The 25,860-nt window shown below is 37.1% G+C and overlaps 1 pseudogene; it reads left to right on the forward strand.

The window, feature by feature from the left end:
• The first annotated feature begins 548 nt into the window (after nucleotides 1-548).
• LOC119506834 overlaps nucleotides 549-25,860 on the forward strand; it is a 31,077-nt pseudogene continuing 5,765 nt past the window's right edge.

The following is a 25,860-nucleotide window of genomic DNA, read 5'->3' on the forward strand; positions in this document are numbered from 1 at the left end:
GGAGTTCACTGGTGAAGACATCAGCCTTATGCAGAAGAAAGGGGCCCTTATAGCCTTACAAGAGGAAAGGAAATATAAGTGTGTATAGTGTTATAGGTGTAGAAGTGGATCCAGGAATTGGGGTGTTTCCTGCTTGATTTTCTGAATATCTTTATCATCTGCTATGCCTGAGAAAATGTGAGACAGAGTTATAGTTTTCTTGAGGGAGGAGAAATTGTCTAATACCTGATGCAAAAAAAAATATTAGAACAGAAGAATAGAAAAACCTTATGATTTCAGTACAGTTCTGAAGGATCAGTTAAAATTGGGCACCATGAATGTATAGTGGCACCAATCTATATGAGCTATTTTATTTAGCAGCCCGCAGAGGTCTTGGCACAGGAAGAAAGCAGGCAAGTTATTTCATTGATCCAGAGTTAAGACTTTGCTATTTGGATATAAGAGATACAACAGTTGAGAATATTGGCAGTAAAATAGCTGAAGATCACAGAGTATGGTCTAAATAAGGAAAGAAATGAAGACAGAGAAAAGCTAGTAGATTGGGAGTAATGACTAATATCGAGAGGCTAGAAGTTGAAGAACAGTACAAGAGACACAAGGAGACTGCGGGAAAAATCAGTAATTGTAGCCCAAAGATGAAGAATTTGAAGCAACTGTTTCAGAGTGGGGTATTCCCAGTTATGACAAGGTATAGGTTATGACTTTGGGAGTGAATGAGGTACATTGAAATTGAATACCACTGGGTGTTGAAAATATCAAGAAAATGATAGATCAGGGTGTTGAATTGTTTATCCACCTAACTGTTGGTATCAATGAAGAAGATAAGTTGTCCCAGAGAAGAAAGGAAAATGGTGAATCAAATAGAAAAGTCTACACTATTTTTGACCTGTGTTCATTGTTTTCTTCTGATTTAAAATGAATTAAAATATTTCTGTGGGTTCCTAAAATGATTGTAGGACATACAAACTGTACCTAATGGACAAGTCAGTCCTGGTAAGTAAAACTGAACAGTAATGTGTCTATGAATTCATTTTTTTAGCAGGGTAAAAGGTCAAAATTATTCAGTTGTTGTAGCTTTATTATTCTTCACATATATAATATGTATATCCATTACAGTCTACATGGTAGATATACAAAAGGCCTGGATCAAATTTCTAGCATAGAAATCTATACTATACAAGATGAAATAGTTACTAAATGAGTAGGACTTCCAGAATAATAATAAAATGGAGAATACTATTAAAAACAAGTTATATGACTAAAGACATATCACAAATTGAGTAGTATTTATTCAATAAATATTATTGAACCTTTGTCAGAACAGTGGGATTCCATGTTATTTTAGCAAAGTCTGCTGCCAACAGCCCCAGCCACTTCTCAACTCCATGGCACAGTAATTACACCAAGATCATAAAGACATGAGGACATGCAGTTCTACTACTTGAGGGTATGGTGTGATTGGGAGAAAAACATAGAAATCCCATGACAACATGAACTGTCAAAATCAATAGCAATCCTGGTGTAAATAATAATGCAAGGCCAAAATTCACCTATCTTAAATTTGTGATACTGGCTGGGTCAAGCATCAGGCAAGCCAAATATATTATCAGGAAAGCTGGAGAATGAGAAAGATATAGTGGTATTTGATAAGCTCCCAGATATCCCTAGGAACCTGGAAGTCTCAGAAGAGACCAAAAAGGACATCACATCCCTACAAGACACTGTAGGAACATAAGGCCTTACATGAGTAGAAAGTAAAAGCTGTGGCAGACTTGTAAACTGCCTTAGGTTTTAAAATGCTCTCCAACCAAAACACACAGCCATCAGCAAAGAATGGAAGCCTTACTGACTTGACGTAATTAAGCACAACATCTGACCAATCATTAGTTAATCAATAAAGTGTGCTGCCCAGGGATGGCCCATAGGAAGAAAGGCTTAAAAATAAAAATTCAGAAATTAATCAATATGTGAACTATAAGCAGCAACCTCAGTGACACCACACTATGGAAGAGACAGATTCTGATGAACTAACCCATGAAAGTCACTAAACAAATGCTCAAACACACAAATACCAACTGCCACCCCTGGTGTCATCATAATTCAGAATTGCTTCAACATGTTTTCTAAAAAGTCCAGTTTTCCTGGTTATTGGCAAGCTTGGACTCCTCTGTCAGATAGCAAGGCACATGGCAACATCTGCTTGTCCTTTCCCGGGTTTCATTGCTTCAGCTTCTGGCTTCAGTGGCATCCTCTCTCAGCTTCTCTGGGGCTTTTCTCAGTTTCATCTCTTAGCTTCTGTATGTGTTTTATCCTCTTGTAAAGAATTCCAGTAAGAGGATTAAGACCTACCTTGAATGGGGTGGGTCACATCTCAATTGAAATAACCTAATCAAAAGGTCTCAACCACAACAGATCTATACCCAAAGGAAGGGATTAAAAGAATATGACCTTTTCTGGGGTACATGCAGCCTCCAAACTACCACATACAGCAAAGGATACAGAGCAAAAGCAGCAGGAAAAAATACATATTAGCAGAGTCCAGAGGGATCCAGCCTAGGTTTCTGGTGTCCTTCTTTGCCTGAGGCCATGCAGAATGTGCTCTCAGTCCCTGGCAGCAAACAACAGGGACATGTGAGGGATATCTCTGCCCAGGGAAACCTGTTTCATTGTCAGGGTCTGAGGCTTTTATGGAGGTAGGGATGGTGATATATGCATATCCTGCTACACAGCCAACTATGGCAAATGAAACTCAGGACCACAGCATTGAAACCAGGTACACATGAGCAATCTTGATGTTTGTACAAACAGCCTGACAAGCCAACACCTGCTCCAGGTGTATATAACACAATCATCATCACTAACATAAAGAACACTATGAGGGATTTGACAAAGGTCAACCATGGTTCTCTTGGAGACATACAAGGAGCAAGCAACCAGACCTGCTGTTCTCTTTCCTCGCACAATGTGAAAGGCCCACTTTCAGAGAAGATATTGAACCCAATATCAGGCTAGTAATTAAAGTGGAGGAAAAGCATATAGTAATTTCCCTGCCAAAAAAAAAAAAAAAAAAATAGAAAAGGAGACAAAGTAAAGAGAGCTGTGTGTTTGGGGGAACTGGAAAAAGACAAACAGGATTTTTGATCAAGCAAATATAAAAAATACTAAAGGAACTGTGTTTTCTTCTTTCTCTTTGATTTCTTCAGAGGAAGGGGAAGGAAACATAAAAATGAAATGTTGCCTGGAAGTATTTGAAAAGTGCTTGATGTCCCCTCTCTGCTTGACCCAAAGTAGTCAGGGATAGGCAGATGAGGAGAGCTGGGGAGAGCACCTGCCCTTTGGGATCAGCAGATCCAGTCTGTCTTCAGGTTCTACTAGCAGGTACCCTCAGACAAGTCGCACCATTCCTCTGACCCTGGTTTCCTCTTCTACAACGAGTGACATCCAGGACCTAAATCAAAAGTATAATATTATCTATGGTCCATAGCAGACTGCTTGGTGGGTACAGTGTTGGAACTCAATAAGCATGAGTGTACACCCTGCTTGGGAGCTCAAGAGATTAGAAGGCATTTGACTTTGTGTTATTTGCAATAGGAAATGTTACGAATTTTGAATTAATAGGTGCAAATTAATAAAAAATATGTTACATTTATTTATGTATGTAACTATTTCTATACGTAATTATCAACTACATGGTAAAATCAAGGCCTCTTTGTCCAGTACAGAGCAAGTGCTTAATAAATCTTTTTCAAATGAAAAAAAAAAAATAAAACATAAAAAAATAAAAAAATAAAAATAAAATGTCCAGTTTTCAATTATGACACATTACAAGACAAGCAAAGAAAAAGGAAAGCAACTGATAAACAGAGTGCAAAAAAATCCTGCTTCAGGGGAAAAGGGGTAAGTGCAGATGTTTCTCTTAGCAATCAAAGACTTCAAAGCATCTGTTATAAATATCTTCATAGAGCTAAAAGAAATCATGTTTAAAAATCAAATTAGGAGGGCAGGGCAGATGGTGGAGTGGTGAGGTGTGGAATTTAGTTACTTCACTAGGGAAGCTGGTAAATAGCCAGGAACTGTCTAGAACAACAGTTTGGTGGACTTCTGTGACTGGACACACATTGTACACCACTCTGGAACAGGTGGAATGGCTGAGATCACAGAAAAGAACTATAAGTTTCCCTGGCCAGAAAGCTGGCACCCCTCCCCCATAGGCATGGCAGACTGTCTTGGAAATGGTTACCTAAGGTAAAAAGAAACAATCATCATTGGAAGCAAGGAAGTGAGCCCAACCAGGCTCTAACTGCAGCATTAATTAACATATTTGGACTGCTGAATAAAAGCTCTGAGCACAGATAAATGAAGAGAAAGCACAAAAAGAACCAGGAGTTTTCACCCTGGCAGAGAGGAGGTGGAGCTAACAAAAAAACAACAATGAAAAAGAGACCTTTTGAGTTGTAGGAGCTCAGAATACTGGAAATGTGCTAGGCCCTAAGAAAAAGTGGGTACATAGAAATAGTTAAAAACTCCCACTCAGGATTGGCAAATCTGGAGAGCTGGACTCTGGCTCTGAAAAAGTGAAAAGTTCTTTCTTTTTCTTTTATTTCTATCTGATTTTTTTTAACTTCTCAACAGATGATTAGAGCTGCCAGAACTCTCAGATTTCATCACTACCCCAAGCAAGGGCAGAGTTAAAGTCATCTGAAAGTAACTAATCAGTTGAAGAAGCTAATTCCTTAAAGGGTATGACTCTAAATGACCTATAAGGGTAGCAAGGGAAAGTAGCTAGGCAAAGCTAAAACCGTGCCTTTAATCTGGGCAGAGAGGAGGTGAGACAGACAGAAAAACAAAATTAAATAAAATAAAAAAGAATAAAGATGGAGGCTTTTTGAGTCAGCCAAGCTCAGGGTGCTAGAAAGGGGCTTTGCCCCTAAAAGGGGGGGGGGGTGGTTCATGGAGCCAGGTACCAGCTCTGGCTCTAAACTGGCAAAACTTGGGGGTGGGGGAAATGCTCTGAAAAGGGATTTCTTTTTTCTTTCTTTCTTTCTTTTTTTTTTTAACTCTTCTAAGTAACTGAGTAGAGAAAGCTTCAGATACTTTCAATTGGCAGATCATCCCAGGTAAGGGTGGAGCTAACATAGGTCTGAGAGACAAAGCAATGAGTCCAGTGGGGGGATAATTCCCTAAATGGCATAACTTCACCAAGAAAAGGAGAGGCAGCACCCAGCTCAATTAGTGGCACTTATTCAGAGAACTCAGATGCCGGGGCCAGAAAACAGAGACAGCTTGACTCATCCATGCTCCTGTCAGGGACAAGGTCCGTTGAGAATTAAAGGCATTGCATCTCCTTACACACATGGGGAGCTGTGGGCTGAGAAGAACCATCTGCAAAATAGGATAGGAAAAACATAAGGTCTAGAGGATTCACAGGAGGGTCTGACAACCTGTAGGATCTCATTCTGGATTACAACTGAGACCAGGGCCTGAGTGGACTGGGAAAATCTGACTGGGGTCAATCATATCTGGGGAGAACCCCTCAAAAACAGATTACATAGAGGCAGTGCAAGAACCAGAAAAACACGAGCTGAAAAATTCTGATCAACTAAACAGAAACTATGTTAGAGGTCTAGAAGAAGTTGAACTGACCATCAAAGAACAAATACAGAACAAAGCCAACCAATAAGAAAACCCTAGGTAAAAGAGTGAAAATGAGCTCCAGAATAAACTAATAAAGAAAATTAGATGCCTAGAGAGAAAAATAATGAGCCATACTAGGAAACATGAAAATAAGGACCAATCAAAGGAACAAACTAAACTTCAATTGAGATACAGGAATTGAAATGATTAGTTAAAGATCTTTAAACAAATCTTCCAAATTAAATCAATAAACTGAAGGAAAATGTGGCAAAAGAGATGAAGGATATAAAGAAGACAGTGGATGAACGTAAAGAAGAATTTGCAAGCTTGAAAAAAATGGCAGAATTTACAGAAATAAAAGGCACAAGAGAAAAGATGAAAACACAATGGAGTCATACAACAGAGATTTTAAAAGGCAGAAAAAGGGATTAGTGAACTAGAAGATAAGACATTTGAAATCATACGCAAAAAAAAAAAAACAGGTATGGAAAAAATGGAAAAAATATGAGCAGGGTCTTAGGGAACTGAATGACAATATGAAGAACAAAAATATACATGTTATGAGTATCCCAGAAGGAGAAGATAAAAGAAAGGAGGCAGAAAGAGTAATAGAAGAAATAATCAATGAAAATTTCCAAAATCTTATGAAAGACAAACAATTACAGGTCCATGAAGCACAGTGTACCCCAAACAGAGTTGATCCAAACAGACATATTCCAAGACACTTACTAATCAGATTGTCAAATGTCAAAGACAAAAAGAGAATTCTAAAAGTAACAAGAGAAAAGTAATCCATCACATACAAGGGAAGCTTGATAAGACTATGTACAGATTTCTCCACAGAAACCATGGAGGTGAGAAGACAGTGTTATGATATATTTAGGATACTGAAAAAGAAAAACTGCCAACCAAGAATTCTATGTCTAGCAAAACTGTCCTTCAAATATGAGAGAGAGATTAAAATATTTTCAGACAAACAGACACTGAGAGAGTTTGTTTGTGAATAAGAGACTGGTGCTACAAGAAATACTAAAGGGAGTGCTACAGGCTGATAGGAAAAGAGAGGAGAGAGAGGTTTGGAGAAGAGTGGAGGAATGGACTGTCAAGAAGGGTAAAAGGAGAGAGACTAAAGTAAGATATGACATATAAAATCCAGAAGACAAAATGGTAGAACAGAGTACTGTCCTTAGAGTAATAAAACTAAATGGTAATGGGTAAAACCCCCCAATAAACAGACATAGATTGGCAGAATGGATTAAAAACAGGACCCATCTGTATGCTGTCTACAAGAGACTCCCTTTAGACACAGGGACAAAAATAGGTTGAAAGTGAAAGGTTGGAAAAAGATATTTCATGCAAGCAGCAACCAGAAAAAAGGCAATATTAGCTGTATTAATATCAGAAAAATTAGACTTCAAATTTAAAAGTTAAAAGAGACAAAGAAGGACAATATATATTAATAAAAGGGAAAATTCATCAAAAAGAAATAATAATCATAAATATTTAGGCACCATGCCAGAGGGCCTCAAAATACATGAGGCAAATACTGACGACACTTAAGGGAGAAGTAGATATCTGTACAATAATGGTTGAAGACTTCAATACACTGTTTGGATCAATGGATAGAATATCTAGACAGAGGATCAATAAGGACACAGAGATTTTGAATGGTACAATAAATGAACTACTTGACAGACATTTACAGAACACTACACTGCACAACTGCAGGATACACACTTTTGCCAAGTGCTCATGGATCATTATCAAGGATATGCCACATGTTGGGTCACAAAGCAAGACCCAACAAATTTAAAAATATTGATATTATACAAAACACTTTCTCAGATCATAATGGAATGAAACTGGGAATCAATAACAGGCAGAAGGTTGGAAAATTCACAAATATATGGAAGCTAAACAACACACTCTTAAACAACCAGTGGGTAAAGGAAGAAATTAGAAGAGAAATTAGCCAATATCTTGTGGCAAATGAAAATGAAAACACAACATATCAACATTTATGGGGTGTAGCAAACACAGTGCTGAAAGGGAAATTTATTGCCCTAAATGCCTATATTAAAAGAGAAGAAAGAGCAAAAATTGAGGAATTAATTGTTCACCTGAAGAACAAGAGAAAGAACAGCAAACTAACCCCAAAGCAAACAGAATGAAAGAAATAACAAAGATTAGAGTAGAAATAAATGAAATTGAGAACATGAAAACTATAGAGAATCAACAAAATCAGAAGTTGGTTCTTTGAGAAAATCAATAAAATTGATGGACCCTTAGCTAGGAATGAGAGAGATAGATAGAGAGAGAGATAGAGATAGAGACAGAGGGAGATAGAGAAAGAGAGAGAGAGGAGAGAGGATGCAAATAAGTAAAATCAGAAACAGAAAAGGAGACATTACTGACTCCACAGAAATAAATGATATAATGATATAAGGAGAGGATACTATGAGCAACTATATCCTAATAAACTACACAACTGAGAAGAAATGGACAACTTTCTAGAAAAACATGAATGACCAACATTTACTTGAGAAGAGACAGATGACTTCAACAAACCAACCACAAGTTAAGAGATTGAGTCAGTTAGCAAAAAGCTCCCAAAGAAGAAAAGCCCAAGACCAGATGGCTTCACATGTGAAATCTACCAAGTATACAAGAAAGAATTAGTACCAATCCTGCTCAAATGCTTCCAAAAAATTGAATAGGAGGGAAAGCTACCTAACTCATTCTCTGAAGCCAACATCACCCTTATACCAAAGTTAGACAAAGATACTACAAAAAAAGAAAATTACATACCAATCTTTTTAATGAACATCAATGCAAAAATCCTCAACAAAGTGCTCACAAATTGAATCCAGTGGCAGATTAGAATTATACACCATGACTAAGTGGGATTTATTCCAGGTGTTCAAGGCTAGTTCAACACAAGAAAATAAATTAATGTAATAGACAACATCAATAAATCAAAGCAGAAGAGCAACAGGATCATCTTGATTGATGCAGAAAAGGTATTTGGCAACATTCAATACCTTTTCATTATATAAACACTCAAAAAGATAGGATTAGAAGGGACCTTTCTCAATATGATAAAGGCAATATATGAAAAACCCACAGCTAACATCATACTCAATGGGTAAAAACTGAGAGCCTTCCCTCTAGGATCAGGAACAAGAGAAGGATGCCCACTGTCACCATTGTTATTCAACATCGTGCTGGAAGTTCTAGCTAGAGCAATTAGGCAAGAAAAAGAAATGAAAGGCATCCAAATTGGAGAGGAAGAAGTAAAACTTTCACTCTTTGCAGATGACATGATCCTATATGTAGAAAATCCAGAAAAATCTACACAAAGTTACTAGAGCCAATAAATGGATACAGCAAAGTGGCAAGATACAAGCCAAATGAACATACAGAAATCAGTAGTGTTCCTATGCACCAGTAACAAACAACAGGAGGAGAAAGTCAAGAAAAAAATTCCATTTACAATAGCAACCAAAAGAATCAATTATTTAGGAATAAGCTTAACCAAGGCCACAAAAGACCTATACATGGAAAACTACAAGAAATTTCTGAAAGAAATCTAATAGGACCTAAAAAAATGAAAGAACATACCATGTGCATGCAATGGAAGACTAAAATAGTTAAGATGTCAATTCCACCTAAACTGATTTATAGATTCAATGCAATACCAATTAATATCCCAACAACTTACTCTGCAGAAAAAAAAAAAAAAAAAAAAAAAAACACAACAAATTTATTTGGAAGGGCAGGGTGCCCCAAATAGCCAAAAACATCTTGAGAAAGAGGAATAAAGTGGGAGGGCTCACACTACCTGACTTTGAAGCATATTACAAAGCTACAGTGTTCAAAACAGCATGGTACTGGCATAAAGAGAGATATAGGGACCAAAGGAATTGAATTGAATATTCAAAACTAGACCCTGCCATCTATAGTCAATTGATATTTGATAAGGTGGTCAAGGCAAAGCAACTGGGACAGAGCAGCCTCTTCAATAAATGATGTTAGGAGAACTGGATATCCACATCCAAAAGTATAAAAGAGGACTCCTATCTCACACCTTATACAAAAATTAACTTGAAATGGATCAAAGGCCTAAATAGTACAGCTAAGACCATAAAACTATTAGAAGAAAATGTAGGGGAAAAGTTTTAAAATTTTGTGATAGGAGGTGATTTCCTAGACCTTACACCCAAAGTTCAAGCAATGAAAGAAGACATAGATAAATGGTATCTCCTCAAAATTAAATACTTTTGTACATCAAAGATCTTTGTCAGAAAAGTAAAAAGGCAGCCTATACAATGGGGCACTATATTTGGAAACCACATATCAGATAAGGGTTTAACATCCAGAATATATAAAGGGATCCTACAACTCAACCACAAAAAGAAACAACCCAATTTAAAAATTGGCAAAGGACATGGACAGCACTTTTCTGAAGAGGAAATACAAATGCCTTAAAACATATGAAAAGATGCTCAACTGGGTATTATGGAAATGCAAATCAAAAACACAATGAGATATCATCTCAGTACTAGTATGGCCATTATGAAAAAAAAAATAAAAAATTACAAGTGCTGGAGAGGATGTGGAGAAAGAGGCACACTTTTGCACTGTTGGCAAGAATATAAAATGGTGCAGCCACTCTGGAAGGCGGTGTATTTGTTCCTCAGGAAGCTAAGTATAGAATTGCCATATGTTCCAGCAATTCCATTACTAGGTATATACTCATAGGAACTGAAAGCAAAGACATGAACAGACGTTTGTAAACCAATGTTTATAGAGGCATTATTATGACTGCAAAGAGATGGAAATAGCCCAAATGTCCATCATCAGATGAGTGGATAAACAAACTGTGGTATATACATATGATAAAATATTACACAGCTGTAAGAATAAAGTCACAGAGCATATAACAATGTAGATGAAACTTGAGGATGTTAAGCTGAGTGAAATTAACCAGAAACAAAAGGACAAATACTGTATGGTTTCACTAATATGAACTAACGTTAATGAGCAAACTTTGAGAGTTGAACCTGAGAACACACAATCAGGATAGAGGATAGAGATTGGGCATTCGATGCTGAAGGAGCATAGAATATTCAACAAGATTGATTGAATAGATCCAGAAATGGATAGCACAATACTGTGTGATGGTAGCACAATATTTTAAGTACACAGAACAAATATGACTATAAGTAAAGTTGAAAGAGTAAGGCTAGGGACATGTATGACACCAGAAGGAAAGATCAAAGATAAAGACTGGAACTGTATAACTTAGTGAAACCTAGAGTTCTCAATGATGGTGATTAAATGTACAAATATAAAAATGCTTTTACATGTAGGAGAGCAAATTAGTGTCAATTTTGCAAGGTGTTGGAAATGGGATGATATTGGGGGAAAATATAATCAATCTAAACTAGAGACTACAGTTAACAATAACATTGTAATATGCTTCCATTAATTGTAATAAAGACAATATGCCAAAGCTAAATGTCTACAAGAGGGGAATAGAAGGGGGGGGCAGGTATGGGCTTCTGGGTAGTAGTGTTCTTGTCTGACCTTCTGATTGCATTTTGTTTCATTTTATTCCTATTTTTTTCTTTTATCTTTTTAATTATTCTTATTTTAATCTTTTTTTTGGAATAATGAATGAGTTCAAGGGCTGAGTTTGATGATACGATGATACTTGGGACAATTGATTGTACACCATGCATGAGTGTATGGTATCAAGTATATCTCTATACAATTGCAGAGGGATACAATACAATACAATACAAAATAAACAGAGGGATACAAGTGCTGGAGAAAACATGGAGGGAGGGAAGCACTTATTCACTGTTGCTGGGGAAGTAGAATGGTGCAGCCCATCTGGACGGCAGAGTGCTTGTTCCACAAGAAGATAAGTATGTGGTTGCCATAAGGATATGCAGCCTCACCACTGGTATTTACTTGGAAGAACTGAGAACAGAGATGTGAATGGACATTAGCACATGGGTGTTTATGGTGGCAATATTCACTATTTGCAATAGATGGAGTTGTCCTAAGTGTATACTGACTGATGAACAGAATGTTGAACTGTTGGTGTAGGCATACAATAGAATATTGAACAGCTGCAAGAAGGAATGATGTTGTGAGGCATGCAACTAAGTGACTGGATCTTGAGGAAAGCATTTTGAGTGAAATAAGCCAGAAATGAAAGGACAAATATTATAATTCCTCACTAATATGGACTTACTATAATGTGCAAATTTTGCGAATTGACTCTAAGAGCACAGGTTATCAAGGAAAGGCTTATTGTAAAGGTCCCTAGATTGTAAGCTCTTTCAGAAGTCACATCTATTCCTGAGTTGTAATGGTTATCTCTGAATTCTGAGATGCTGAGCACTTTGTGTATAACCTCATTGGTCCCTGTGACTTTGAGAATCTGTGTGACACCTAAGACTCAGAATTTGGCAACTATGAATGTCAGATTACCCCATACAGCAATCTGTCCAAAAAACTGAAAAATAGTTCAGACTTCAACTAGAGATATGATAAAGCAGATCTGGTTAGGACTAAGGCAATTCAGACTAAAGGGTAAAGGATGATATTGACTGTGTTTTAAAACTTCAACTTCTGTTTGAGATCAAAAGAAGAGATATTTGTTTGGTACAAAGTCTGTATTTTCTGTAACACACCAAATAATTTAATGTGAATGGTCAGTTTATTCTTCCCATAATTATATGGAAGTCCGTATAGGGACTGAGATATGGTTGGTTTGTCCAAGTTAGTGTGAAACCCTGATACAACCCAAAGTAATTTGGGCAGAGAATAAAAATATTTTTTCAAAGACCCTCTGAGGGACCAGGGAAAAATGTGGAAATATTAAGCCTCACCACCTGGAGAATTACTGATATTCTCACAAGTAATGAGAACTACAAATTTGAAGCTCAAGCCCTCGATCTTGGGGTATGCCCTTATGAAGCTTGTTACTGCAAAGGAGAGGCTAAGCCTACTTATAATTATGCCTAAGAGTCTTCCTCAGAGAAACTCTTCTGTTGCTCAGATGTGGCCTCTCTTTCTCTAAGTCCATTCAGAAGATAAACTTAGTGCCCTCCCTAGTATGTGGGACATGACTCCCAGGGGTGTAATTCTCCCTGGCAACATGGGGCATGACTCCCAGGGATGAGCCTGGACTTGGCATCACGGGATTGAGAAAGTCTTCTTGAGCAAAAGGGGAAAGAGATATGAAACAAAATAAAGTTTCGGTGGCTGAGAGATTTCAAGTAGAATCTAGAGATCATTCTGTAGGTTATTCTTATGCATTACAAAGGTATCCCTTTTTAGTTTTTTAGTGTATTGGAAGAGCTACAGGGAAATACCTGAAACTGTTGAACTGCAACCTAGTAGCCTTGATTTTTGAAAATGAGTGTATGACTATGTAGCTTACATGATGTGATTTTGTGATTGCAAAAACCTTGTGGCTCACACCCTGTCTGTTCAGCGTATGTACAGATAAGTAGAAATGAGAACAAGAACTAAATGAATAATAGGGGAGATTGGGGTGGGATGTTTTGGGTGATCTTCTTTACTTGTACTTTTATTCTTATTTTTATTTTTATTTTTTGGAGTAATGAAAATGCTCAAAAATTTATTTTGTTAATGAATGCACAACTATATGATGGTATTGTGAACAACTGATTGCACACTATGGATGATTGTTGGGTATGTGAATATATCTCAACAAAACTGAAATTAAAAAAATTAAAATATGACAACTAGGACTCAGCAAATAGATATCTTTAAGGAGATATAAGGTATAAAAAATAAGCAAATAGAAATTACATATTTGAAAACTAGAAAAGAAATTAATAAAATTCATTAGAAGAGTTCCATAGATATTGACTGGCAGAAAAAAAATGACAGCAAACTTGAAAATATATCAATAGATGTTAACTAATATGAAGAACTAGAAGAAGAGGAGTGAAGAAAAATGAACAAATCCTCAGAGACCTGTAGGACACCATTAATATAATAGTATATATGCATATATATATAATAGTAATATATGTGTAATGGGAATGCTGGAAGGAAAGAAGAGCAAGAAAGGGAAAAAAAGAATAATTGAAAACTAATGGCTGAAAACTTCTCAACTTTGATTTTTAAAGAGGAACAGATGCCTATTTTTAGTCTGTGTCATTTGCAGGCTGTATGCACCCCAGAAAGGATCATGTTCTTTTAAAAAATCCATTCCTGTGGGTACAGACCTATTGTAGGTGGGACCCTTTGATTTTGTTATTTCGATAGAGATGTGACCACCTCATTCAAGGTGGGTCTTAATCCTTTTACTGGAGTTGTTTATAAGAGGATAAAACACATAAAGATGAAATTAAGAGAGGCTCACAGAAAAAAGCACCACAGGATCTGAGATCAAGGACACACCCAAAGAAGCTTAGGGAGACAGAAGTTGAGACAGAAACATTCAGCCAGAAGCTGAAAGCAACAAATCCCAGGAGAGAAGGACTAGCAGATGCTGGCCTTGAGCCTTGCCATGTCAATGCCTCAATCTGGATATTTTCATGGCCTTAGAACTGTAAACTTGAAGCTAATAAATCTTCATTATTAAAAACCAGTCCATTTTCTGGTATATTGCATTGCATCAACTTTAGCAAACAGAAACAGTCAGACTCCAGCATGTTCCAGGGAGATGAGCTCAAAGTTCTGACCCAGCAGAGAGAACTTACACTACAAAATAATTGAAGCTTGTACTAGATTAAGTCATGACCCCACAAAGACATGTTCAAGTCCTAACCTCTCTCCTGTGGGTATGAACTCATTTGTAAAGGATATGAGGAAATTCTGTTAAGATGTGGCCAAACAGAATCAGGGTAGGCCTTAATCAAGTATGACAGGAGTCTGTAAAAGCAAGGGAAATTTGAACACGGCAGTAGAAAGCCATGAGAGAGGACATAAAGAGACAGATAGCCATGTGACAAAGGCAGAGAATGATTGCCAGTAACCCACCACCAGAATGCTACAGACCTCAAAGAAAACATAACCTGCTGATCTTGATTTGGACTTGTAGCCTCCAAACTGTGAGCCATTAAATCCCTGTTGTTTAATCTAACCTATCTGTGGTATTTTGTTATAGCAGCCCTGACTTAACTACAAAAGAGCATTTGGTTAATTAATATCAGTAGAAACCTGGGGAATATCACATGAATGGTTACTAAGAATGTTAATATGAATGTACTAGAAGTTAAAATGTAATATACGACATTGGAATTGATTGAATTTATCTATCTGGCTATGTTTATTAATGGTTGTAGATTTAAGAATCTAACTTGCTTCATTCGATGTGACTCACAGAGTTTTGTACATTGACAGAAAATTCATCTTATATTCAGCTGGCTTATATTCAATTAGGTTGAGATACTGACAAATTTCTGGAATAATGAAGAAGAAAAAATCACCAAAAGTTTAGGGAGATAGGAATGCTGGAATGTGCATTTTGCACACCCACTTGCCTGACATATTCTCTGAATGGGTCAACAGTGAGCCACTTCATTAAAACTTAAGATGTATTAATCAGGGGAGCAACAGCATACTCATAAACTCTTGTAGCTGATGTGTAGATCATAAATGATGTTGATGATGACATCACTGAGACAGGTAAAATTATTTTCATGGGGAATGACATCCAGAGCAATAAAGACCAACAATTAGTACTTCTAATGATTAAGTTCATGTGTCAACTTTACCAGGTTATGTGGCCCATTGTTTGGTCAAGCAAGCACTGGACTGATTGTTACTGTGAAGATATTTTTACAAATTTAATTTTATTGAGATTGCTCACAAACCATATGTTCTAGTTTGCTGATGCTGCTGGAATGCAAAACACCAGAAATGGATTGGCTTTTATAAAAGGGGGGGGTTATTTGGTTACACAGTTACAGTCTTAAGGTCATAAAGTGTCCAAGGTATCAACAATTGGATAACTTCACCAAAGGATGGCCAATGGTGTCCAGAAAACCTCTGTTAGCTGGGAAGGCACATGGCTGGCATCTGCTTCAGAGTTCTGGTTTCAAAATGGTTTTCTCCTGGGATGTTCCTCTCTAGACTTCAGCTTCTCTCCAAAATGTCACTCTTAGTTGCTCTTGGGGCATCTGTCCTCTCTTAGCTTCTCTGGAACAAAAGTCTGCTTTCAAAGGCCATTGCCAAAATATCTCTGTAAACTGCAGTTCCTCTCTCACCTCCTATGCATTGTTCAAAGTGTCCCTCTTAGCTGTAGCAAGCTTGCTCCTTCTGTCTGAGCTTATGTAGTGCTCCAGTGAACTAATCAAGGCCTACGCTGATTGGGTGGGGCCACACTTCCATGGAAATTATCTAATCAGAGTTATCACCTACAGTTGGGTGGGTCACATCTCCATGGAAACAATCAAAGAATTACAATCTAATCAACACTAATACATCTGCTATCACAAGATTCCATCAAAGATAATAGTGTTTTGGGGGACATAGTACATTCAAACTGGCACACCATACAATTATCCAGAGATTCAAAGTGTACAATCAATTGCCCATTATCACAATTAACTTTTTTCAATTTTTAGAATATTTTCATTACTCTAGAAAAGAAATAAAGACAAAAAAAGAAAACTCAATTCCTCCCATACCTCTAACTCCCCTCCATTATTGACTCATAGTATTTGTATAGTACATTTGTTACTGTTGATGAAATATTAAGATACTATTAATTGTAGCATATAGTTTGCAATAGGTATATTTTCCCTATATACCCCTCTATTATTAACTTCTAGTTAAAGTGTGATACATTTCTTCTAGTTCATGAAAGAGATTTATAATATTTGTACAGCTAATCATGAACTTTGTCTATCACAAGCTTCACTGTTTTATACATAAATTCCCATCTTTCAAACTCCAATTTTCCTTCTGGTGACATACATTACTCTAAGCTCCCCCTTTCCACCACATTCACACAGCACTCAGCACTATTGATTATTCTCACAATAATGTGCTACTGACACTTCTGTCCATTTCCAAACACTTAAGTTCAATCTAGTTGAACATTCTGCTCATAATAAGCAACTTCTCCCCATTCTTTAGCCTCATTCTATATCCTGTTAACTTGTATTTCATGTCCACTTGTTTATATATTATAATTAGCTCATATCAGTGAGACCATGCAGTATTTGTCCTTATGTGACTGACATTTCACTCAATGTAGTGCCCACAAGGTTTCCTCATCAACCCATTTTTTAAAGATTTATTTTCACCCACCAAACTTTCTGTCCTATATAAACAATAGATGGTTCCCTGTATAGTCACATATTTGTGTATTCATTACCATCACCACTATCTATATAAGATATCATTTCTTCCACAAAAAAGGAGGAAGATTCAAAGAAAGTAGGAGACAAAAGAAAAAGAAAAGGAGAGAAAAAAATGATAGCTAAAATGCAACAAAAGGAAAAATAGAGTTAAACTAAAGTAGAATAAAAGAGTCAGGCAATATCACCAATGCCAAGAGTCCCATACCCCTCCCTTATGTTCCTCACTTATAGGCATTTACCTTTGGTATATTGCCTTCATTATGTTAAAGGGAGCATAATATGATGTTTATGCTAACTATAGTCTCTAGTTTGCATTGACTGTATTTTTTTCCCAATTACCATCCTATTTTTAATACCTTGCAAGGTTAACATTCATTTGTTCTCCCTCTTGTAAAAACATATTTGTACATTTTATCACAATTGTTGAGCACTGTAGGTTTCACTGAGTTATACAGTCCAGTGTTTATCTTTCCTCTTTCATTCTAGTGTTCCACATGCTCCTAACCTTCTCCCTTCAACCATACTCACAGTCATCTTTGTTCAGTGTACTTACATTGCTGTGCTATCATCACCCAAGATTGTGTTCCAAACCTCTCAATCCTGTCTTTTCCTATCTGTCTATAGTGCTCTATTTAGTATTTCCTGTAGCACAGGTATCTTGTTCACAAACTCTCACATTGTCTGTTTTTCAGAAATATTTTAAACTCTCCCTCATATTTGAAGGACAGTTTTGCCAGATATAGGGTTCTTGGTTGGTGTTTTTTCTCTTTCAGTATCTTAAATATATCACCCCACTTTCTTCTTGCCTCCATGGTTTCTACTGAGAAATCTGCAGGTAGTCTTATCAAGCTTCCTTTGTATGTGATGGATCCCTTTTCTCTTACTGCTTTCAGGATTCTCTCTTTATTTTTGATGTTTGATAATCTCATTATTAAGTGTCTTGTTGTAGGTCTACTCAGATCTATTCTGTTTGGGGTACACTGTGCTTCTTGGACCTGCAATTTTATGTCTTTCATAAGAGATGGGAAATTTTCATTGATTATTTCCTCTATTATTGCTTCTGCCCCTTTTGCCTTCTCTTTTCCCTCTGGGAGACCCCTGACACTTACATTCATGCACTTCATGTTGTCATTCAATTCCCTGAGACATTGCTCATATTTTTCCATTTTTTCCCCATCTGTTTTTTGTGTGTTGGATTTTGAGTGTCTTGTTCTCCAGTTCCTGAGTTTTCTTCTGCCTCTTGAGATCTGCTGTTTTATGTCCTCATTGTGTTTTTCATCTTTTGTGTTGTGCCTTTCATTTCCCATAGATTCTCCCAGTTGTTTTTTTTCAAACTTTTGATTTCTACCTCATGTTCACCCAGTGTTTTCTTTATAGCCTCCATTGCTTTTGTTATATCTTCCATGAACTCACTGATTTGGTTTTTTATTTGATTTAGCATATTTCTTTGAATATCTTTAATTGATTGTTTCATTAAAGTGAAGCAATATCTCAACTGTACCTTGATTGAAGTGTAAGTTTTTCCTTTGTCTGGGCCATATCTTCATTTTCCCTACTGTAGATTGTAGTTTTCTGTTGTCTAGGCATCTAGTTTCCTTGGTTACCCCAATCAGATTTTCCAGACCAGAATGTGCTCAGGTCTCAGAATGGGGTTATTTTCAAGGTGTACTTAGCAGAATGACATACTTTCCTTTGACTTCTCTATTCACTGTGCTTTTTCTAACCTGCTCCAGCAGGTTGTGCCTGTCAGCTTGTCATTTCCAACTGGTGTAGGGAGGAATACCCCCTTCAGTTTCTGTTTTGGCTGTTTTCCCTAGGCTCTATTTTCTTGTTCTTAAGGGAAAGCTGGGACCCACATCCTTACTCTTAGGGAAGATACACCCCCTAGAAAGTTGTCATCTGCATTTGAATTGTCTCTCTGACTCTGTTATCTCCACCCCTGTCTGGGTCCAAGTACTGCAAATTGAAAATAGCTGAGGCTCTCTCCTCTGATCCCCTCAGGTTTAGAAAGAGAAAAAAGGTACAGAAAGCCCCCTTTTAGAGCCAGTACATAGCCCTCCAGTTTCATTTGGCAGCCAGAGGTAACCCCTGGTCTTCTCGGCTCCCCCTCCCAGGACAGAGGAGTCTTCTGGTCCTTTAAGGTCAGTCATCACTAAATGCCTGTGTGAATTTATTGGGGGGTTGTAGCTTGTATTCAGCACTCCACATTTGTTAATTAAAACCTCAGTTGGAGCTCAGCTGAGCTATATTCTCTCACTCAGAGAGTTCTGCTTTCTACCATAGCAAGGTTTTTCAGCTGAGCCTGCCATGGGGGCAGAGGGTCCCTGTGTGGTTCTGCAGTTTTTGATTACAGATTTTATGCTCCAATCTCAAGCATTCCTCCCAATCCAGTTTGGTGTATGATATGTGGACAGCTATGGTTGTCCTCCAGCAGTTATTCCAAATTATTTATTAGTTGTTCCTGGTTGTTCATTAGTTGTTCCTGGTGACTCAATTCCACTCCTCTCTATGCCACCATCTTCCCCCTCCCCTCACTGTGAAGACATTTTGTGGACTTAGATATAAATAGAAAAATTTTCATCTCTACTTCAGTCAGCAGCTTCTCCAGGGGAATTCATTGAAAACCTTTTTTTTTTTTTTTTTCACTGCAGTACCCAGCTTGTAACATGACCCACAGAATTTGGACTTGCTCATCCCCACAGATATGTGAGACAATTCTTATAAAAATCTCATAATATTTACAGATATATTCTGTTGATTCTGTTTCCCTAGAGAAACTTGACTAAAACAATACTTAATAGTCAAAGATATGGTAAGAATAAACACATATATACAATATAAAGGATGAAGTAGTAATTAAAATACTTTGATCCACATCTGTATAGTGGTTAATAAATTGTGGGTTACTAACAGTAAATTATGATGTCAACATACTAAAATATTACTTGACATATATGTTAGATAATATCTTCAAATTGAAAGAAGTCTTATTTGTATTTTCGCAATGGTGAGTAACAACCTCTCAACAAATATCTGGACTTTAGCTCTGTAATCCCTTGATTCAATGAAAGGCCAGGTTTCCTTATGGAAAGCCCTTGCAACATTATCAAAACACATACTGTAATTATGATGCCAAGGATATCCTAAAAGGAACTGTGTTCATTTACAAAGGTGATATACTACTTGCAGAAGGGATATATTCAGAACTTTTGAGACTTAATAAATACTAACCACAATATAATGGTATTTCCTGAGGACCAAAGACACAATTATGTCTATGATAGTCAAAAGATAAACGGAGTTTGACATGAGGCTATCTCATAGTGGATATATTGGGATTACAGACCCACCCTGTAATTATTTGATTGATTCTTAAATGCATAATTGGAATAGGTGTAATATATGACTGGCAGAATCCTAATATTGGTTCCTGGATCTATGGCTCCAGAGCCATTTTTAGAGTTACCATCCATTCCGGCCAAACCCAGCTCATACCTATTGCCTCAGGCCATGCCAGATAATATTATTAACAGCACCCTTTTCACTCTGAAACTTGTACAGGTGTGCATAATAAATCAAATATTCATCATGGCTATTATGGTGTGACTAGTGCTATAGCTTATTCTTTTATCAAGACAATGAACCAAATGCATAACATACAGCTTGGGGAAACTGCAGAAACTAATGCTGTAAATGAAAACTTGGAAGATGCAAAGTTGAGAATTCCTATCACATCCTAATTTAAGCGGCTGTTTTTCTTGTGCAAAAGGCTGACAATCCTAAGAATAAATTGCAGATTTAAATAATCTTAACCAGATGGCAAATCCAATTGCAACTACTTTTCCATATATGTTAACCTTCCTGGGACAAATCTTACTGGGCCTTTGGTTTGCAGTTATTGGATCAGTCATGTGCCCTTTTTCATATATACCAGTTTACATGAATCACCATAAGAGGTTTGCTCTTACATGTCTGGGAACACAGTACAATTTCATGTCTTGTCTCAGGCCTTGACAGAGCTCCTATTGTCATCCATAATCAGCTAATGTTATTCAACATGAGACTGTGGAATTTATGCTAAAAAGTAAAAGCTTACTTTCATTTTATGTACTTATAAGCTGCCTGCAACACACAGTTTAGAAATTTGTGCTACACAAGAACTGTTCTTTAAGTACCCCTGATCAAGTACAAGAAGATCTTAATTGCAATCACAGACAATCACAGTGATCATGCTGATTTGACCTAATGGGTAGCAAGTCCATGGGGGACACTGGTATGACACATGCATGTCAGATAATGGGAGATGAACTGTTGAAACTCATGGAACTGCAACTGTGGTGAACTTTCTGAGGGATCCAATGATCTTGCCCAGGAGAGGATAGACCATCTCAGGTGAAATACAATTTGCTACATCTTGCACTAAATGATACTAAAAAAGAGGAAAAACTCAATGTAAAATTGCCATTTTGAATAGGGCTCAGAGCAAGAGAAGTTTCTGCAGCAGTTTCAGGCTGTTATTAAATTTGTTCTGCTGTTCTTGCCTCTAGACCCAGAAAATCCAAATATAATCTAGGTATCTTTGACAACTACAGTGTTGTATAGAATTGCTTGTAAGCTTCAATAGGAGAATCACTGAGCAGACTTCCAGGGTGTTATAGAAAGCAACATTTTCTTCCTCCATATTCGAGAAAGATCTCTTGTATTCTTACTGAAATACAGTAGAAAATTAATATTTGATCATAGAATCAAGTAAGCTTCTGATTATAAATTGAATTCTATCTAATCCAACATGTTATAAAATTGTTCATGCACAAGTATAAACTAACATCATGTGGAAATGGGATATAAATGGTTAGGCTTGAATAGGACTTCAATATAAAAATAAATTGTATCCAGTTTTCAACGCCTTGAAATGTTGACATTCATTTGTCCTTCCTCATGTAAAAACACTCTTATATTTGTACATTTAAACACCATCATTAATCACTCTGGGTTTCTCACAAGTACTGGGGATACCAGTTTAGTAGACCAAGCCCTTGATCTTGGGGCTTGCCCTTAGGAAGCTTGTTACTGCAAAGGATAGGCTAAACCTACTTATAATTGTGCCTAAGAGTCACCCCCCAGAGAGCCTCTTTTGTTGCTCAGATGTGGCCTCTTTCTCTAAGCCAACTCAGAGATAGATTTGCTGCCATCCTTCCCTACATGGGACATGACTCCCAGGGGTGTAAATATCCCTAGTAATGAGGGACATGTCTCCTGGGGATGAGCCTGGTCCCAGCATTGTAGGATTGAGAAAGGCTTCTTGGCAAAAGGGGGAAGAGAAATGAAACAAAATTTCAGAGGCTGAAAGATTTCAAATTTGGAGTCTAGAGGTCATTCTGGAGGCTATTCTTATGCATTATATAGGTATCCCTTTTAGTTTTTAGTGTACTGGAATAGATAGAGGGAAATACCTGAAACTATTGTACTGCAATCCAGTAGCCTTGATTCTCAAAGATGAGTATGTAACTATAGCTTATATGGTGTGACTGTGTGATTACAAAAACCTTGTGACTCCTACTCCCTTTATCCAGTGTATGGACAGAAGAGTCAAAAAATAGCAACAATATGTAAATGAATAATGGGGGGGAGGAGGGGTATGGGATGTTTGGGTGTTCTTTTTACTTTTATTTTAATTTTTATTCTTATTTTAATTTTTTTGAGTAATGAAAGTGTTCAAAAATTGATTGTGGTGATGATGCATAACTGTATGATGATATTGTGAACAACTGATTGTACACTTTAGATGATTGTATGGGATGTGAATATATTTCAATAAAATTACTTAAAAAATAAATTGCAGATGCATGTGGCTCAGACTCCCATGTCATCAAAACCTGTTGCAATATCACTTTTAATGCATTCTACAGAAATGGACCCATGGAAGGTTCCTCACCACCAGTTGATTGAAGAAGAAAAAAATCAAGTTTCTTTAAAGATGGTTCTGATTAGCACACTGGCATCAATGGAAAGGTTTGCTGCAGCATTAGCCTTCTATTGAAAGTGTTCCTGAAATACAATGGTGAAGGAAAAACTCACTTGGGCAGGACTTTGAGTGCTCCATGTGATTCTTCTGCTTTAACTGAAATATTACATATTCACAATGATGCAACAGCAGTGGTCAAAATTTGGTCAAATGTCTAGGACCCTGTCAAGAACATAATCAGAAGATTGGTGATGGAAGATCTGGAAAAGAGATATGTGGATGGGCATCTCAGAATGAGTGCAGATTGTGAAGATATTTGGATCATATCTGAATGTTAACCAAAAGAATATCCACTGTATAGTCAGCTCTTAATAATCTTCAGTGGATACCAGTAATTTTCTTCACTTTGTTTCTTGCACAATGTGCCCATGTACAAAATGACTGTGATGCCATGAACGGAGGCTATGCATGGGCTCAACATGTGGACTTTTCGTCACTAAAGCCGATCTAGCAAATATTGTTGATGGGCAAATCTTCCAAAGTGAGACCATTTCTTAAGCCCCTGATATAGTGTCTCTTCCCCAAGGAAAGTAGCCAGCCACCTGCTAGTAGATTCATGATATTTGGACCATTTCCTTGAAGACACAATCATCTGCCTTCATTGAGATAGACCTTTATTCTGGATATGGAGTTGCCTTCCTAGCTTAGGTGGTTCTGTTAGCACTGCACCAACATCTGTGGACTTACATCATGCCTTATTCAGAGTCAAGGTACCAAACAAAACCTTGTTTCTCAAGGAATATATTTCATTGTAGGCTCTCACAAGACTGAAATCAAGGTGTAGACTAGTCTGCATTCTCACCTGGAGGCTCAACCAGGGGATGGCTACTGGCAGCATTTACTTCCTTGTGGCAATAGAATCTGTGGCTTCTTGCTTTGTCAAAGTCAGCAACAGGAAATCTCTGCTGCTTCATGTCTCTCACCTTTAGTGTCTCTCACCTTTAGTGTCTCGCACCTTCTAAAGAACCAAAATGATAAACTCATGCCCAGCTGGGCTTATCTCCCCTTTGAGTAACTTAAAATTAACTGATTGTAATTACATCTACAAGATAACATCACTTTTGCTATATTCTACTGGTTAGAAGCAAGTTTCAGATACTGACCACATTCACGCAGAAGGGATTTACTTAAAGGCCTGGATCCCAGGGAGTGTGACTCGAGGCCATCTCAGAATTCTGCTGACCACAATTAGTACAGCCATTAAGGAGAAAAATTTTTCAGTGCCTAATTAAATTAGAAATGTGCATATTCTATTCTTCTGAAACACCACTCCATAAACATGTAGCCAAGAGTAATTTTCCCATATATACAAAGGAGATATGTAGAAGGAAGACTGGTACAGCATTCCTTCAAATAGTGAAAATTAGGAGATAAAGAAATAACTTTTGTTATATTCAATGGCTGGAACACTAAGCCAAATAAACAAAATCAATTTGCAGATACACAGATAAAAGAAACAAAACTGTTCTTGATTAAAAGAAAGTTACAAAGCAATGAATAGAGGTTATATTTTATGTCAATTTAATTAAAAAGACAATAGTATGTATTGTCATATTCATGCAGATATAGATGTAAGTGAATTAAATTGATGAAGTCTAAATATCAAATTCATATTAGAGGTTCCTGTTGAGGAAGTTTGATGTTGAATGAAGTTGAGACAGTGGCTGTGCCAGTTTGAATGTATTATGTCCCCCAAAACACCATTATCTTTGATGCAATCTTGTGTGGGCAGACATATTAGTATTGATTAAACTGGAACTTTTGGGTTAGGTTGTTTCCATGGAGATGTGTCCCACCTAACTGTAGGTGATAACTCTGATTGGATAATTTCCATGGAGGTGTGGCCACGCCCATACAGCATGGGCCTTGATTAGTTTACTAGAGCACTATATAAGCTCAGACAGAAGGAGCAAGCTTGCTAAAGCTAAGAGGGACACTGTGAAAAATGCACAGGAGCTGACAGAGGACCTGCAGATGAGAGACAGTTCAAAAACGGCTGTTGAAAGCAGACTCTTGCTCCAGAGAAGCTAAGAGAGGACAAATGCCCCAAGAGCCAACTGAGAGTGACATTTTGAGGAGGAGCTGAGGCCTAGAGAGGAATGTCCTGGGAGAAAGCCATTTTGAAACCAGAACTCCAGAGCAGACGCCAGCCACGTGCCTTCCCAGCTAAGAAAGGTTTTCCAGACACCACTGGCCATCCTCCAGTGAAGGTACCTGATTTTTGATCCATTACCTTGGACACTTTATGGCCTTAAGACTGTAACTTTGTAACAAAAAGCCAATCCATTTCTGGTGTTTTGCATTCTGGCAGCATTAGCAAACCAGAACAGTGGCTTAACACTGGCTAAGGTTTTTATCATGCTTTATTTCTTTTTATATATTAAAACATAAAACAAACAATGCAAAAAAGAGGCATAGTATAATGGTTACTAAGTACGTGGACTCTGAAGCCAGACTGGGTTCATATGCCAGCCCAGTCATTTATTAGCTTTGCAATTTTGAGCAATTTAAATGATCTCTAAAATGAAGATAATAAGGGGGAAATAATAATGTGGATTATTAACAAAATTTTAACTTTTATTTTCATAAAATAACAACTGTCTATTACCATAGGCATATATCAATATTTGATGTAATAATCTTGCTACTTTTCATATTGCTTTAAATTTAACAAAATTTTTTTAAAAAGACATAAAATAAGAGGACACCAGAATTTCTTTACTAACATAGGCTGCTACTAAGTCAGGCACAAAACCAATTTTATAAGTTTACTGTTAAATTATGAAAGATTAAGAAAGAAAGAAAACTTTGTATGTATTTCTAAATCTATTGGTGGTC

The sequence above is a fragment of the Choloepus didactylus genome, chromosome 12 (genome assembly GCF_015220235.1).
Source record: "Choloepus didactylus isolate mChoDid1 chromosome 12, mChoDid1.pri, whole genome shotgun sequence".
Classification (NCBI taxonomy): Eukaryota; Metazoa; Chordata; class Mammalia; order Pilosa; family Megalonychidae; genus Choloepus; species Choloepus didactylus.